The following is a 14,019-nucleotide window of genomic DNA, read 5'->3' as shown; positions in this document are numbered from 1 at the left end:
ATAGTTCCGGGCTATGTTTGACTCCAGAGTTGAATCTGTCATCCCGCATTTCCTCAGCAAATCAAGCTACCCATCTCAAGTCTCATGAGCTGAGGACGGCAAAGTCCCTGTGGGCTTAGGACAGTCAAAGAAACCCCTGGGCTGCATGCTAAGCCCCTTTTCGGCTTCACTTTCCGAATCCTGCCCTAGCTTGCGATTAGTTTTTTTCTCACTTCTTGCCCCCATCTCCCACCTTGCCTCATGGTCTCCCCTCCTCTGCGCACCTGACAGTTTGCCTGCCCTTCCACTGCCTGTCTCCAGACTTTCCAAGGAGAAAAGGCAAAGCACTAAAGCGGGCCGGGCAACGGGTCAAGTTCCGCTTTCGGCGACTAGCAGGGAGGTAGCGTGGCCGAGCGGTCTAAGGCGCTGGATTAAGGCTCCAGTCTCTTCGGAGGCGTGGGTTCAAATCCCACCGCTGCCACTTTTCCTGGCCTTGCATTTTAAAGAAGAACGTAACGTTGACCTCTTCCTTCATTAGTGCCACCTCTGTCGCAATGAGCAAGCGGATGGTATGCCACACCCTGCAGGAAAAAGGTTTCGCTTCTGACGTCTTGCTTTTCTGGACATCCAGTCTCAAGTTTCCCATCTGGAACGGCGCTCCCTGCTGCTTTGTGAAGGCTTGCTGCAAGAGCCTTCGAAACCCAGGAGCTCTTGCGTTGAGCTGTGACGCGTCCTGGGAAGACCTCCCGTTGCAGCGGAATGAGCCCCACTTCCAGGGCGTGCTGGTAGCAAATTTCCCACAGCCCACAGGGAGCAAACGATCCCAGGTGTGATGTATCACCAGGAGAGGCTGAGATGAGAGTAGGGGTTCACGCGTGTGCCCGGACCGAGGTTAATGATGGGATTAGAGCTAGGGTTAGATGCAGGGAAAGAGTGAGAGTTATAATTAGGGATAAAGCTAACAGGTGATCATTACTCGTCATGTAACATGATACAAAGGGTCAGAAGAGGAACTGATTCAGGGTTACAATTTGGACTTCGCAGACAACAGGAGCACTAAATGGTGCTGAGGGGGACTCAATAAAGTGGACCGGCCGCCTAATGTAAGCAATTGTGCACAAATATTGTACGATGACTAGCGTTGCCGGTGCTTTTTTCTTAAAGAGTCAGTTCTTGGCACCCATTCCCTACTTGACTCAGCCTAATCTTCAAGAATATTTGTCAAGAACTAAAAAAAATCCAGAAAAGGTTTAACCTCCCCGTCGGGGAATTGAACCCCGGGGATACTGACCACTATACTAACGAGGAGACGTGAGGGCATGAAATGAACAGCTGCTGATGTCTGCACAGCGACCACCTAGCTGGCCTAGGGGGGTCTCATTTTCCCCCGTCAAACGGCTTGCCCGATCTAAGGCTAATTTCTTTCTTTTTATCGGCACCAGGCTTAAAACTCAGTTTAAGGCGATAGTTCCGGGCTATGTTTGACTCCAGAGTTGAATCTGTCATCCCGCATTTCCTCAGCAAATCAAGCTACCCATCTCAAGTCTCATGAGCTGAGGACGGCAAAGTCCCTGTGGGCTTAGGACAGTCAAAGAAACCCCTGGGCTGCATGCTAAGCCCCTTTTCGGCTTCACTTTCCGAATCCTGCCCTAGCTTGCGATTAGTTTTTTTCTCACTTCTTGCCCCCATCTCCCACCTTGCCTCATGGTCTCCCCTCCTCTGCGCACCTGACAGTTTGCCTGCCCTTCCACTGCCTGTCTCCAGACTTTCCAAGGAGAAAAGGCAAAGCACTAAAGCGGGCCGGGCAACGGGTCAAGTTCCGCTTTCGGCGACTAGCAGGGAGGTAGCGTGGCCGAGCGGTCTAAGGCGCTGGATTAAGGCTCCAGTCTCTTCGGAGGCGTGGGTTCAAATCCCACCGCTGCCACTTTTCCTGGCCTTGCATTTTAAAGAAGAACGTAACGTTGACCTCTTCCTTCATTAGTGCCACCTCTGTCGCAATGAGCAAGCGGATGGTATGCCACACCCTGCAGGAAAAAGGTTTCGCTTCTGACGTCTTGCTTTTCTGGACATCCAGTCTCAAGTTTCCCATCTGGAACGGCGCTCCCTGCTGCTTTGTGAAGGCTTGCTGCAAGAGCCTTCGAAACCCAGGAGCTCTTGCGTTGAGCTGTGACGCGTCCTGGGAAGACCTCCCGTTGCAGCGGAATGAGCCCCACTTCCAGGGCGTGCTGGTAGCAAATTTCCCACAGCCCACAGGGAGCAAACGATCCCAGGTGTGATGTATCACCAGGAGAGGCTGAGATGAGAGTAGGGGTTCACGCGTGTGCCCGGACCGAGGTTAATGATGGGATTAGAGCTAGGGTTAGATGCAGGGAAAGAGTGAGAGTTATAATTAGGGATAAAGCTAACAGGTGATCATTACTCGTCATGTAACATGATACAAAGGGTCAGAAGAGGAACTGATTCAGGGTTACAATTTGGACTTCGCAGACAACAGGAGCACTAAATGGTGCTGAGGGGGACTCAATAAAGTGGACCGGCCGCCTAATGTAAGCAATTGTGCACAAATATTGTACGATGACTAGCGTTGCCGGTGCTTTTTTCTTAAAGAGTCAGTTCTTGGCACCCATTCCCTACTTGACTCAGCCTAATCTTCAAGAATATTTGTCAAGAACTAAAAAAAATCCAGAAACGGTTTAACCTCCCCGTCGGGGAATTGAACCCCGGTCTCCCGCGTGACAGGCGGGGATACTGACCACTATACTAACGAGGAGACGTGAGGGCATGAAATGAACAGCTGCTGATGTCTGCACAGCATCCAGCGACCACCTAGCTGGCCTAGGGGGGTCTCATTTTCCCCCGTCAAACGGCTTGCCCGATCTAAGGCTAATTTCTTTCTTTTTATCGGCACCAGGCTTAAAACTCAGTTTAAGGCGATAGTTCCGGGCTATGTTTGACTCCAGAGTTGAATCTGTCATCCCGCATTTCCTCAGCAAATCAAGCTACCCATCTCAAGTCTCATGAGCTGAGGACGGCAAAGTCCCTGTGGGCTTAGGACAGTCAAAGAAACCCCTGGGCTGCATGCTAAGCCCCTTTTCGGCTTCACTTTCCGAATCCTGCCCTAGCTTGCGATTAGTTTTTTTCTCACTTCTTGCCCCCATCTCCCACCTTGCCTCATGGTCTCCCCTCCTCTGCGCACCTGACAGTTTGCCTGCCCTTCCACTGCCTGTCTCCAGACTTTCCAAGGAGAAAAGGCAAAGCACTAAAGCGGGCCGGGCAACGGGTCAAGTTCCGCTTTCGGCGACTAGCAGGGAGGTAGCGTGGCCGAGCGGTCTAAGGCGCTGGATTAAGGCTCCAGTCTCTTCGGAGGCGTGGGTTCAAATCCCACCGCTGCCACTTTTCCTGGCCTTGCATTTTAAAGAAGAACGTAACGTTGACCTCTTCCTTCATTAGTGCCACCTCTGTCGCAATGAGCAAGCGGATGGTATGCCACACCCTGCAGGAAAAAGGTTTCGCTTCTGACGTCTTGCTTTTCTGGACATCCAGTCTCAAGTTTCCCATCTGGAACGGCGCTCCCTGCTGCTTTGTGAAGGCTTGCTGCAAGAGCCTTCGAAACCCAGGAGCTCTTGCGTTGAGCTGTGACGCGTCCTGGGAAGACCTCCCGTTGCAGCGGAATGAGCCCCACTTCCAGGGCGTGCTGGTAGCAAATTTCCCACAGCCCACAGGGAGCAAACGATCCCAGGTGTGATGTATCACCAGGAGAGGCTGAGATGAGAGTAGGGGTTCACGCGTGTGCCCGGACCGAGGTTAATGATGGGATTAGAGCTAGGGTTAGATACAGGGAAAGAGTGAGAGTTATAATTAGGGATAAAGCTAACAGGTGATCATTACTCGTCATGTAACATGATACAAAGGGTCAGAAGAGGAACTGATTCAGGGTTACAATTTGGACTTCGCAGACAACAGGAGCACTAAATGGTGCTGAGGGGGACTCAATAAAGTGGACCGGCCGCCTAATGTAAGCAATTGTGCACAAATATTGTACGATGACTAGCGTTGCCGGTGCTTTTTTCTTAAAGAGTCAGTTCTTGGCACCCATTCCCTACTTGACTCAGCCTAATCTTCAAGAATATTTGTCAAGAACTAAAAAAAATCCAGAAAAGGTTTAACCTCCCCGTCGGGGAATTGAACCCCGGTCTCCCGCGTGACAGGCGGGGATACTGACCACTATACTAACGAGGAGACGTGAGGGCATGAAATGAACAGCTGCTGATGTCTGCACAGCATCCAGCGACCACCTAGCTGGCCTAGGGGGGTCTCATTTTCCCCCGTCAAACGGCTTGCCCGATCTAAGGCTAATTTCTTTCTTTTTATCGGCACCAGGCTTAAAACTCAGTTTAAGGCGATAGTTCCGGGCTATGTTTGACTCCAGAGTTGAATCTGTCATCCCGCATTTCCTCAGCAAATCAAGCTACCCATCTCAAGTCTCATGAGCTGAGGACGGCAAAGTCCCTGTGGGCTTAGGACAGTCAAAGAAACCCCTGGGCTGCATGCTAAGCCCCTTTTCGGCTTCACTTTCCGAATCCTGCCCTAGCTTGCGATTAGTTTTTTTCTCACTTCTTGCCCCCATCTCCCACCTTGCCTCATGGTCTCCCCTCCTCTGCGCACCTGACAGTTTGCCTGCCCTTCCACTGCCTGTCTCCAGACTTTCCAAGGAGAAAAGGCAAAGCACTAAAGCGGGCCGGGCAACGGGTCAAGTTCCGCTTTCGGCGACTAGCAGGGAGGTAGCGTGGCCGAGCGGTCTAAGGCGCTGGATTAAGGCTCCAGTCTCTTCGGAGGCGTGGGTTCAAATCCCACCGCTGCCACTTTTCCTGGCCTTGCATTTTAAAGAAGAACGTAACGTTGACCTCTTCCTTCATTAGTGCCACCTCTGTCGCAATGAGCAAGCGGATGGTATGCCACACCCTGCAGGAAAAAGGTTTCGCTTCTGACGTCTTGCTTTTCTGGACATCCAGTCTCAAGTTTCCCATCTGGAACGGCGCTCCCTGCTGCTTTGTGAAGGCTTGCTGCAAGAGCCTTCGAAACCCAGGAGCTCTTGCGTTGAGCTGTGACGCGTCCTGGGAAGACCTCCCGTTGCAGCGGAATGAGCCCCACTTCCAGGGCGTGCTGGTAGCAAATTTCCCACAGCCCACAGGGAGCAAACGATCCCAGGTGTGATGTATCACCAGGAGAGGCTGAGATGAGAGTAGGGGTTCACGCGTGTGCCCGGACCGAGGTTAATGATGGGATTAGAGCTAGGGTTAGATGCAGGGAAAGAGTGAGAGTTATAATTAGGGATAAAGCTAACAGGTGATCATTACTCGTCATGTAACATGATACAAAGGGTCAGAAGAGGAACTGATTCAGGGTTACAATTTGGACTTCGCAGACAACAGGAGCACTAAATGGTGCTGAGGGGGACTCAATAAAGTGGACCGGCCGCCTAATGTAAGCAATTGTGCACAAATATTGTACGATGACTAGCGTTGCCGGTGCTTTTTTCTTAAAGAGTCAGTTCTTGGCACCCATTCCCTACTTGACTCAGCCTAATCTTCAAGAATATTTGTCAAGAACTAAAAAAAATCCAGAAACGGTTTAACCTCCCCGTCGGGGAATTGAACCCCGGTCTCCCGCGTGACAGGCGGGGATACTGACCACTATACTAACGAGGAGACGTGAGGGCATGAAATGAACAGCTGCTGATGTCTGCACAGCATCCAGCGACCACCTAGCTGGCCTAGGGGGGTCTCATTTTCCCCCGTCAAACGGCTTGCCCGATCTAAGGCTAATTTCTTTCTTTTTATCGGCACCAGGCTTAAAACTCAGTTTAAGGCGATAGTTCCGGGCTATGTTTGACTCCAGAGTTGAATCTGTCATCCCGCATTTCCTCAGCAAATCAAGCTACCTATCTCAAGTCTCATGAGCTGAGGACGGCAAAGTCCCTGTGGGCTTAGGACAGTCAAAGAAACCCCTGGGCTGCATGCTAAGCCCCTTTTCGGCTTCACTTTCCGAATCCTGCCCTAGCTTGCGATTAGTTTTTTTCTCACTTCTTGCCCCCATCTCCCACCTTGCCTCATGGTCTCCCCTCCTCTGCGCACCTGACAGTTTGCCTGCCCTTCCACTGCCTGTCTCCAGACTTTCCAAGGAGAAAAGGCAAAGCACTAAAGCGGGCCGGGCAACGGGTCAAGTTCCGCTTTCGGCGACTAGCAGGGAGGTAGCGTGGCCGAGCGGTCTAAGGCGCTGGATTAAGGCTCCAGTCTCTTCGGAGGCGTGGGTTCAAATCCCACCGCTGCCACTTTTCCTGGCCTTGCATTTTAAAGAAGAACGTAACGTTGACCTCTTCCTTCATTAGTGCCACCTCTGTCGCAATGAGCAAGCGGATGGTATGCCACACCCTGCAGGAAAAAGGTTTCGCTTCTGACGTCTTGCTTTTCTGGACATCCAGTCTCAAGTTTCCCATCTGGAACGGCGCTCCCTGCTGCTTTGTGAAGGCTTGCTGCAAGAGCCTTCGAAACCCAGGAGCTCTTGCGTTGAGCTGTGACGCGTCCTGGGAAGACCTCCCGTTGCAGCGGAATGAGCCCCACTTCCAGGGCGTGCTGGTAGCAAATTTCCCACAGCCCACAGGGAGCAAACGATCCCAGGTGTGATGTATCACCAGGAGAGGCTGAGATGAGAGTAGGGGTTCACGCGTGTGCCCGGACCGAGGTTAATGATGGGATTAGAGCTAGGGTTAGATGCAGGGAAAGAGTGAGAGTTATAATTAGGGATAAAGCTAACAGGTGATCATTACTCGTCATGTAACATGATACAAAGGGTCAGAAGAGGAACTGATTCAGGGTTACAATTTGGACTTCGCAGACAACAGGAGCACTAAATGGTGCTGAGGGGGACTCAATAAAGTGGACCGGCCGCCTAATGTAAGCAATTGTGCACAAATATTGTACGATGACTAGCGTTGCCGGTGCTTTTTTCTTAAAGAGTCAGTTCTTGGCACCCATTCCCTACTTGACTCAGCCTAATCTTCAAGAATATTTGTCAAGAACTAAAAAAAATCCAGAAACGGTTTAACCTCCCCGTCGGGGAATTGAACCCCGGTCTCCCGCGTGACAGGCGGGGATACTGACCACTATACTAACGAGGAGACGTGAGGGCATGAAATGAACAGCTGCTGATGTCTGCACAGCATCCAGCGACCACCTAGCTGGCCTAGGGGGGTCTCATTTTCCCCCGTCAAACGGCTTGCCCGATCTAAGGCTAATTTCTTTCTTTTTATCGGCACCAGGCTTAAAACTCAGTTTAAGGCGATAGTTCCGGGCTATGTTTGACTCCAGAGTTGAATCTGTCATCCCGCATTTCCTCAGCAAATCAAGCTACCCATCTCAAGTCTCATGAGCTGAGGACGGCAAAGTCCCTGTGGGCTTAGGACAGTCAAAGAAACCCCTGGGCTGCATGCTAAGCCCCTTTTCGGCTTCACTTTCCGAATCCTGCCCTAGCTTGCGATTAGTTTTTTTCTCACTTCTTGCCCCCATCTCCCACCTTGCCTCATGGTCTCCCCTCCTCTGCGCACCTGACAGTTTGCCTGCCCTTCCACTGCCTGTCTCCAGACTTTCCAAGGAGAAAAGGCAAAGCACTAAAGCGGGCCGGGCAACGGGTCAAGTTCCGCTTTCGGCGACTAGCAGGGAGGTAGCGTGGCCGAGCGGTCTAAGGCGCTGGATTAAGGCTCCAGTCTCTTCGGAGGCGTGGGTTCAAATCCCACCGCTGCCACTTTTCCTGGCCTTGCATTTTAAAGAAGAACGTAACGTTGACCTCTTCCTTCATTAGTGCCACCTCTGTCGCAATGAGCAAGCGGATGGTATGCCACACCCTGCAGGAAAAAGGTTTCGCTTCTGACGTCTTGCTTTTCTGGACATCCAGTCTCAAGTTTCCCATCTGGAACGGCGCTCCCTGCTGCTTTGTGAAGGCTTGCTGCAAGAGCCTTCGAAACCCAGGAGCTCTTGCGTTGAGCTGTGACGCGTCCTGGGAAGACCTCCCGTTGCAGCGGAATGAGCCCCACTTCCAGGGCGTGCTGGTAGCAAATTTCCCACAGCCCACAGGGAGCAAACGATCCCAGGTGTGATGTATCACCAGGAGAGGCTGAGATGAGAGTAGGGGTTCACGCGTGTGCCCGGACCGAGGTTAATGATGGGATTAGAGCTAGGGTTAGATGCAGGGAAAGAGTGAGAGTTATAATTAGGGATAAAGCTAACAGGTGATCATTACTCGTCATGTAACATGATACAAAGGGTCAGAAGAGGAACTGATTCAGGGTTACAATTTGGACTTCGCAGACAACAGGAGCACTAAATGGTGCTGAGGGGGACTCAATAAAGTGGACCGGCCGCCTAATGTAAGCAATTGTGCACAAATATTGTACGATGACTAGCGTTGCCGGTGCTTTTTTCTTAAAGAGTCAGTTCTTGGCACCCATTCCCTACTTGACTCAGCCTAATCTTCAAGAATATTTGTCAAGAACTAAAAAAAATCCAGAAACGGTTTAACCTCCCCGTCGGGGAATTGAACCCCGGTCTCCCGCGTGACAGGCGGGGATACTGACCACTATACTAACGAGGAGACGTGAGGGCATGAAATGAACAGCTGCTGATGTCTGCACAGCATCCAGCGACCACCTAGCTGGCCTAGGGGGGTCTCATTTTCCCCCGTCAAACGGCTTGCCCGATCTAAGGCTAATTTCTTTCTTTTTATCGGCACCAGGCTTAAAACTCAGTTTAAGGCGATAGTTCCGGGCTATGTTTGACTCCAGAGTTGAATCTGTCATCCCGCATTTCCTCAGCAAATCAAGCTACCCATCTCAAGTCTCATGAGCTGAGGACGGCAAAGTCCCTGTGGGCTTAGGACAGTCAAAGAAACCCCTGGGCTGCATGCTAAGCCCCTTTTCGGCTTCACTTTCCGAATCCTGCCCTAGCTTGCGATTAGTTTTTTTCTCACTTCTTGCCCCCATCTCCCACCTTGCCTCATGGTCTCCCCTCCTCTGCGCACCTGACAGTTTGCCTGCCCTTCCACTGCCTGTCTCCAGACTTTCCAAGGAGAAAAGGCAAAGCACTAAAGCGGGCCGGGAAACGGGTCAAGTTCCGCTTTCGGCGACTAGCAGGGAGGTAGCGTGGCCGAGCGGTCTAAGGCGCTGGATTAAGGCTCCAGTCTCTTCGGAGGCGTGGGTTCAAATCCCACCGCTGCCACTTTTCCTGGCCTTGCATTTTAAAGAAGAACGTAACGTTGACCTCTTCCTTCATTAGTGCCACCTCTGTCGCAATGAGCAAGCGGATGGTATGCCACACCCTGCAGGAAAAAGGTTTCGCTTCTGACGTCTTGCTTTTCTGGACATCCAGTCTCAAGTTTCCCATCTGGAACGGCGCTCCCTGCTGCTTTGTGAAGGCTTGCTGCAAGAGCCTTCGAAACCCAGGAGCTCTTGCGTTGAGCTGTGACGCGTCCTGGGAAGACCTCCCGTTGCAGCGGAATGAGCCCCACTTCCAGGGCGTGCTGGTAGCAAATTTCCCACAGCCCACAGGGAGCAAACGATCCCAGGTGTGATGTATCACCAGGAGAGGCTGAGATGAGAGTAGGGGTTCACGCGTGTGCCCGGACCGAGGTTAATGATGGGATTAGAGCTAGGGTTAGATGCAGGGAAAGAGTGAGAGTTATAATTAGGGATAAAGCTAACAGGTGATCATTACTCGTCATGTAACATGATACAAAGGGTCAGAAGAGGAACTGATTCAGGGTTACAATTTGGACTTCGCAGACAACAGGAGCACTAAATGGTGCTGAGGGGGACTCAATAAAGTGGACCGGCCGCCTAATGTAAGCAATTGTGCACAAATATTGTACGATGACTAGCGTTGCCGGTGCTTTTTTCTTAAAGAGTCAGTTCTTGGCACCCATTCCCTACTTGACTCAGCCTAATCTTCAAGAATATTTGTCAAGAACTAAAAAAAATCCAGAAAAGGTTTAACCTCCCCGTCGGGGAATTGAACCCCGGTCTCCCGCGTGACAGGCGGGGATACTGACCACTATACTAACGAGGAGACGTGAGGGCATGAAATGAACAGCTGCTGATGTCTGCACAGCGACCACCTAGCTGGCCTAGGGGGGTCTCATTTTCCCCCGTCAAACGGCTTGCCCGATCTAAGGCTAATTTCTTTCTTTTTATCGGCACCAGGCTTAAAACTCAGTTTAAGGCGATAGTTCCGGGCTATGTTTGACTCCAGAGTTGAATCTGTCATCCCGCATTTCCTCAGCAAATCAAGCTACCCATCTCAAGTCTCATGAGCTGAGGACGGCAAAGTCCCTGTGGGCTTAGGACAGTCAAAGAAACCCCTGGGCTGCATGCTAAGCCCCTTTTCGGCTTCACTTTCCGAATCCTGCCCTAGCTTGCGATTAGTTTTTTTCTCACTTCTTGCCCCCATCTCCCACCTTGCCTCATGGTCTCCCCTCCTCTGCGCACCTGACAGTTTGCCTGCCCTTCCACTGCCTGTCTCCAGACTTTCCAAGGAGAAAAGGCAAAGCACTAAAGCGGGCCGGGCAACGGGTCAAGTTCCGCTTTCGGCGACTAGCAGGGAGGTAGCGTGGCCGAGCGGTCTAAGGCGCTGGATTAAGGCTCCAGTCTCTTCGGAGGCGTGGGTTCAAATCCCACCGCTGCCACTTTTCCTGGCCTTGCATTTTAAAGAAGAACGTAACGTTGACCTCTTCCTTCATTAGTGCCACCTCTGTCGCAATGAGCAAGCGGATGGTATGCCACACCCTGCAGGAAAAAGGTTTCGCTTCTGACGTCTTGCTTTTCTGGACATCCAGTCTCAAGTTTCCCATCTGGAACGGCGCTCCCTGCTGCTTTGTGAAGGCTTGCTGCAAGAGCCTTCGAAACCCAGGAGCTCTTGCGTTGAGCTGTGACGCGTCCTGGGAAGACCTCCCGTTGCAGCGGAATGAGCCCCACTTCCAGGGCGTGCTGGTAGCAAATTTCCCACAGCCCACAGGGAGCAAACGATCCCAGGTGTGATGTATCACCAGGAGAGGCTGAGATGAGAGTAGGGGTTCACGCGTGTGCCCGGACCGAGGTTAATGATGGGATTAGAGCTAGGGTTAGATGCAGGGAAAGAGTGAGAGTTATAATTAGGGATAAAGCTAACAGGTGATCATTACTCGTCATGTAACATGATACAAAGGGTCAGAAGAGGAACTGATTCAGGGTTACAATTTGGACTTCGCAGACAACAGGAGCACTAAATGGTGCTGAGGGGGACTCAATAAAGTGGACCGGCCGCCTAATGTAAGCAATTGTGCACAAATATTGTACGATGACTAGCGTTGCCGGTGCTTTTTTCTTAAAGAGTCAGTTCTTGGCACCCATTCCCTACTTGACTCAGCCTAATCTTCAAGAATATTTGTCAAGAACTAAAAAAAATCCAGAAACGGTTTAACCTCCCCGTCGGGGAATTGAACCCCGGTCTCCCGCGTGACAGGCGGGGATACTGACCACTATACTAACGAGGAGACGTGAGGGCATGAAATGAACAGCTGCTGATGTCTGCACAGCATCCAGCGACCACCTAGCTGGCCTAGGGGGGTCTCATTTTCCCCCGTCAAACGGCTTGCCCGATCTAAGGCTAATTTCTTTCTTTTTATCGGCACCAGGCTTAAAACTCAGTTTAAGGCGATAGTTCCGGGCTATGTTTGACTCCAGAGTTGAATCTGTCATCCCGCATTTCCTCAGCAAATCAAGCTACCCATCTCAAGTCTCATGAGCTGAGGACGGCAAAGTCCCTGTGGGCTTAGGACAGTCAAAGAAACCCCTGGGCTGCATGCTAAGCCCCTTTTCGGCTTCACTTTCCGAATCCTGCCCTAGCTTGCGATTAGTTTTTTTCTCACTTCTTGCCCCCATCTCCCACCTTGCCTCATGGTCTCCCCTCCTCTGCGCACCTGACAGTTTGCCTGCCCTTCCACTGCCTGTCTCCAGACTTTCCAAGGAGAAAAGGCAAAGCACTAAAGCGGGCCGGGCAACGGGTCAAGTTCCGCTTTCGGCGACTAGCAGGGAGGTAGCGTGGCCGAGCGGTCTAAGGCGCTGGATTAAGGCTCCAGTCTCTTCGGAGGCGTGGGTTCAAATCCCACCGCTGCCACTTTTCCTGGCCTTGCATTTTAAAGAAGAACGTAACGTTGACCTCTTCCTTCATTAGTGCCACCTCTGTCGCAATGAGCAAGCGGATGGTATGCCACACCCTGCAGGAAAAAGGTTTCGCTTCTGACGTCTTGCTTTTCTGGACATCCAGTCTCAAGTTTCCCATCTGGAACGGCGCTCCCTGCTGCTTTGTGAAGGCTTGCTGCAAGAGCCTTCGAAACCCAGGAGCTCTTGCGTTGAGCTGTGACGCGTCCTGGGAAGACCTCCCGTTGCAGCGGAATGAGCCCCACTTCCAGGGCGTGCTGGTAGCAAATTTCCCACAGCCCACAGGGAGCAAACGATCCCAGGTGTGATGTATCACCAGGAGAGGCTGAGATGAGAGTAGGGGTTCACGCGTGTGCCCGGACCGAGGTTAATGATGGGATTAGAGCTAGGGTTAGATGCAGGGAAAGAGTGAGAGTTATAATTAGGGATAAAGCTAACAGGTGATCATTACTCGTCATGTAACATGATACAAAGGGTCAGAAGAGGAACTGATTCAGGGTTACAATTTGGACTTCGCAGACAACAGGAGCACTAAATGGTGCTGAGGGGGACTCAATAAAGTGGACCGGCCGCCTAATGTAAGCAATTGTGCACAAATATTGTACGATGACTAGCGTTGCCGGTGCTTTTTTCTTAAAGAGTCAGTTCTTGGCACCCATTCCCTACTTGACTCAGCCTAATCTTCAAGAATATTTGTCAAGAACTAAAAAAAATCCAGAAAAGGTTTAACCTCCCCGTCGGGGAATTGAACCCCGGGGATACTGACCACTATACTAACGAGGAGACGTGAGGGCATGAAATGAACAGCTGCTGATGTCTGCACAGCGACCACCTAGCTGGCCTAGGGGGGTCTCATTTTCCCCCGTCAAACGGCTTGCCCGATCTAAGGCTAATTTCTTTCTTTTTATCGGCACCAGGCTTAAAACTCAGTTTAAGGCGATAGTTCCGGGCTATGTTTGACTCCAGAGTTGAATCTGTCATCCCGCATTTCCTCAGCAAATCAAGCTACCCATCTCAAGTCTCATGAGCTGAGGACGGCAAAGTCCCTGTGGGCTTAGGACAGTCAAAGAAACCCCTGGGCTGCATGCTAAGCCCCTTTTCGGCTTCACTTTCCGAATCCTGCCCTAGCTTGCGATTAGTTTTTTTCTCACTTCTTGCCCCCATCTCCCACCTTGCCTCATGGTCTCCCCTCCTCTGCGCACCTGACAGTTTGCCTGCCCTTCCACTGCCTGTCTCCAGACTTTCCAAGGAGAAAAGGCAAAGCACTAAAGCGGGCCGGGCAACGGGTCAAGTTCCGCTTTCGGCGACTAGCAGGGAGGTAGCGTGGCCGAGCGGTCTAAGGCGCTGGATTAAGGCTCCAGTCTCTTCGGAGGCGTGGGTTCAAATCCCACCGCTGCCACTTTTCCTGGCCTTGCATTTTAAAGAAGAACGTAACGTTGACCTCTTCCTTCATTAGTGCCACCTCTGTCGCAATGAGCAAGCGGATGGTATGCCACACCCTGCAGGAAAAAGGTTTCGCTTCTGACGTCTTGCTTTTCTGGACATCCAGTCTCAAGTTTCCCATCTGGAACGGCGCTCCCTGCTGCTTTGTGAAGGCTTGCTGCAAGAGCCTTCGAAACCCAGGAGCTCTTGCGTTGAGCTGTGACGCGTCCTGGGAAGACCTCCCGTTGCAGCGGAATGAGCCCCACTTCCAGGGCGTGCTGGTAGCAAATTTCCCACAGCCCACAGGGAGCAAACGATCCCAGGTGTGATGTATCACCAGGAGAGGCTGAGATGAGAGTAGGGGTTCACGCGTG

The 14,019-nt window shown here is 51.7% G+C and overlaps 17 non-coding genes across 17 annotated transcripts; 10 read left to right on the top strand and 7 right to left on the bottom strand.

Annotated features, from left to right (window-relative positions):
• Positions 1-378: 378 nt before the first annotated feature.
• On the top strand, positions 379-460 carry TRNAL-AAG (transfer RNA leucine (anticodon AAG)). The gene has a single exon. It is a non-coding gene; the product is annotated as a tRNA-Leu (tRNA).
• Positions 461-1,821: 1,361 nt separating this feature from the next.
• TRNAL-AAG (transfer RNA leucine (anticodon AAG)) lies at positions 1,822-1,903 on the top strand. Its single transcript has one exon. It is a non-coding gene; the product is annotated as a tRNA-Leu (tRNA).
• Positions 1,904-2,677: 774 nt separating this feature from the next.
• Positions 2,678-2,749, bottom strand: TRNAD-GUC (transfer RNA aspartic acid (anticodon GUC)). The gene has a single exon. It is a non-coding gene; the product is annotated as a tRNA-Asp (tRNA).
• Positions 2,750-3,290: 541 nt separating this feature from the next.
• On the top strand, positions 3,291-3,372 carry TRNAL-AAG (transfer RNA leucine (anticodon AAG)). Its single transcript has one exon. It is a non-coding gene; the product is annotated as a tRNA-Leu (tRNA).
• A 774-nt stretch (positions 3,373-4,146) lies between these two features.
• On the bottom strand, positions 4,147-4,218 carry TRNAD-GUC (transfer RNA aspartic acid (anticodon GUC)). Its single transcript has one exon. It is a non-coding gene; the product is annotated as a tRNA-Asp (tRNA).
• Positions 4,219-4,759: 541 nt separating this feature from the next.
• Positions 4,760-4,841, top strand: TRNAL-AAG (transfer RNA leucine (anticodon AAG)). The gene has a single exon. It is a non-coding gene; the product is annotated as a tRNA-Leu (tRNA).
• Positions 4,842-5,615: 774 nt separating this feature from the next.
• Positions 5,616-5,687, bottom strand: TRNAD-GUC (transfer RNA aspartic acid (anticodon GUC)). The gene has a single exon. It is a non-coding gene; the product is annotated as a tRNA-Asp (tRNA).
• A 541-nt stretch (positions 5,688-6,228) lies between these two features.
• On the top strand, positions 6,229-6,310 carry TRNAL-AAG (transfer RNA leucine (anticodon AAG)). Its single transcript has one exon. It is a non-coding gene; the product is annotated as a tRNA-Leu (tRNA).
• Positions 6,311-7,084: 774 nt separating this feature from the next.
• Positions 7,085-7,156, bottom strand: TRNAD-GUC (transfer RNA aspartic acid (anticodon GUC)). The gene has a single exon. It is a non-coding gene; the product is annotated as a tRNA-Asp (tRNA).
• A 541-nt stretch (positions 7,157-7,697) lies between these two features.
• Positions 7,698-7,779, top strand: TRNAL-AAG (transfer RNA leucine (anticodon AAG)). Its single transcript has one exon. It is a non-coding gene; the product is annotated as a tRNA-Leu (tRNA).
• A 774-nt stretch (positions 7,780-8,553) lies between these two features.
• TRNAD-GUC (transfer RNA aspartic acid (anticodon GUC)) lies at positions 8,554-8,625 on the bottom strand. The gene has a single exon. It is a non-coding gene; the product is annotated as a tRNA-Asp (tRNA).
• Positions 8,626-9,166: 541 nt separating this feature from the next.
• TRNAL-AAG (transfer RNA leucine (anticodon AAG)) lies at positions 9,167-9,248 on the top strand. Its single transcript has one exon. It is a non-coding gene; the product is annotated as a tRNA-Leu (tRNA).
• Positions 9,249-10,022: 774 nt separating this feature from the next.
• Positions 10,023-10,094, bottom strand: TRNAD-GUC (transfer RNA aspartic acid (anticodon GUC)). The gene has a single exon. It is a non-coding gene; the product is annotated as a tRNA-Asp (tRNA).
• A 534-nt stretch (positions 10,095-10,628) lies between these two features.
• Positions 10,629-10,710, top strand: TRNAL-AAG (transfer RNA leucine (anticodon AAG)). The gene has a single exon. It is a non-coding gene; the product is annotated as a tRNA-Leu (tRNA).
• A 774-nt stretch (positions 10,711-11,484) lies between these two features.
• TRNAD-GUC (transfer RNA aspartic acid (anticodon GUC)) lies at positions 11,485-11,556 on the bottom strand. The gene has a single exon. It is a non-coding gene; the product is annotated as a tRNA-Asp (tRNA).
• A 541-nt stretch (positions 11,557-12,097) lies between these two features.
• TRNAL-AAG (transfer RNA leucine (anticodon AAG)) lies at positions 12,098-12,179 on the top strand. Its single transcript has one exon. It is a non-coding gene; the product is annotated as a tRNA-Leu (tRNA).
• A 1,361-nt stretch (positions 12,180-13,540) lies between these two features.
• On the top strand, positions 13,541-13,622 carry TRNAL-AAG (transfer RNA leucine (anticodon AAG)). The gene has a single exon. It is a non-coding gene; the product is annotated as a tRNA-Leu (tRNA).
• Positions 13,623-14,019: the final 397 nt, after the last annotated feature.

This window comes from Ambystoma mexicanum, unplaced genomic scaffold, assembly GCF_040938575.1.
Source record: "Ambystoma mexicanum isolate Mex_15411 unplaced genomic scaffold, UKY_AmexF1_1 Mex_scaf20, whole genome shotgun sequence".
Lineage (NCBI taxonomy): Eukaryota > Metazoa > Chordata > Amphibia > Caudata > Ambystomatidae > Ambystoma > Ambystoma mexicanum.
Note: the sequence above shows the minus strand (reverse complement) of the source record. Positions and strands in the feature narration are given on the sequence as shown.